General features: G+C 39.2%; 1 pseudogene; it reads right to left on the bottom strand.

The window, feature by feature from the left end:
- Positions 1-313: 313 nt before the first annotated feature.
- Positions 314-1,212, bottom strand: LOC107534354 (cyclin-Y-like protein 1 pseudogene; annotated as a pseudogene).
- Positions 1,213-1,756: the final 544 nt, after the last annotated feature.

Genomic DNA, 1,756 nt, shown 5'->3' with positions numbered 1-1,756 from the left:
CTTCAATTAAAAAGCCCTCACCTCGTTGACAGCTATCAGCTTACATCGTAAGCAGATATCTGTGTGTGGGCTGGGAGATTTTGCTTTGGAGCGGTTTTTGTAACTGTTTACATTTAAAAGGACGAGTATGTTGCATCGACAAGGTCCCATTCTTTCCTATGAGCATAGTCCTTGCTGTCCACGAGACTGTTGAATGCAGTGTCTGTCTTTTAGATGAAAATACTAACTTTGCAGGTTTTGGAGCAAGGGAGGTGATATTTCTCCAGTCCTCGTAGATGAGGGGCTCATGATGTTACAAGCCCTCATTTTTCCCTCAAGAAAGGATGACAGCATTAGAGCACTGAATGCCGATGAAATGATCAGCACTGAAAGACCTTCTTATAGCAGCTCTACACAGGTCTTTGCAATGGCCTTCACACAATCTAGAAATGGCCACTAGGTTCTGTGCTCTTTCTTTGCTAAGAAGAGCAAATAGAAAATTTAGGTTGTCATCTCTTAAGGAGCAAAGGTCAAAGTACACTGACAGGAACATTAATATTAAACTGAAGTAGCTCCAAAAAATGCCTTTGCATTTCTTTCACGAGGGTCTAGCAGTGGTGCACACTCCATGCATCCTGACTGTCCCAAATCCTGGAGGCAAGAGAATGGCTCCTAAATCTATTCTTTTCCAGATAGAGGGACAAATGTTGATCTGAGCATAAGTTAAAGCCTTTCTAAGTAAACCAGAGCTACTATTGCACAGTCAGCTGTTAGCTGTGGGCACTAAAAAGCAGGAATAAATTTGTAAATAAATTTGTGTTCAAGATCATGCTTACTGTATTCTTCTGGAAGCTTTACTCTTGTGAGTGGATGTACTCTCTCATCAGAACTATCCAAGGACCTATTTGCATCTCTGTTCTTTATGTGGTAATACATTGCTAAGGTCACACATGTTTTAATGGGGTTCTAAGATTAGGTTTGGCTGTGCTGGGATCTAGAAATATTGTTGAGCATGAGCTATACTTTTTAGCAAGTGGCCCTGGAAATACATAGTTTAAATGGTTGCTCTCTTCCTCTCTCCTTGCACATCCATTTGAGATTTGTTCAGGAATATTGTGCTTGCCTTGGATGGTCAGAAGGATCTGATTCCAAAGCTAAGTCTTAGGGCATCTCCTGGTCACTGATGTGCTGCGGGTGGTGGCCCTCACCGGCTCCCAAATCCAACTCAGCGGGCTCCAGGGTGAAGGCACTGTCACTACTGCCACCAAGTCCTGGCTGCCACCTCCTAGACCTCAGCTCCTAGCTGAGAAATAAAAAGTTTTAATTCATAAAGCCAGTCTAAAATGTGTAACTCCCAAACTAATTGTAATCCTGTCTGAAATTTTATTCTGTACCAAAAAAAAAAAAAAAAAAAAAGGGAAAATGTCCAATCCCACTAGTAATGAAATGAACTCACATTGGAGTAGCTATTAAAGTGTCATTTTCCACATTCAAAATGAGCCAAGAGTTTGTTTTTAAGATAAAATCCATTTGACCAGCCTGAGGCGAAATGAACAAATTGTCATACACTGCTAGTAAGAGTCAATTGTTAAATTTTTTTTCAGAGTAATAATTTAACATGCATAAAACCATTAACAGTTTGAGCACATATTGTCTACCCAGCAAGTCATACTGATGAAATAATAAAGAATAGATATAGAAATTTAGCTACTTGGATTGACATGTTTATTTATAATTTGAATATATAACACTGAATATGTAATACTATGTAACTATA

This window comes from Miniopterus natalensis, chromosome 2, assembly GCF_054644295.1.
Source record: "Miniopterus natalensis isolate mMinNat1 chromosome 2, mMinNat1.hap1, whole genome shotgun sequence".
Lineage (NCBI taxonomy): Eukaryota > Metazoa > Chordata > Mammalia > Chiroptera > Miniopteridae > Miniopterus > Miniopterus natalensis.
The sequence above is the reverse complement of the archived record's forward strand: the minus strand, read 5'-3'. Positions and strand labels throughout refer to the sequence as shown.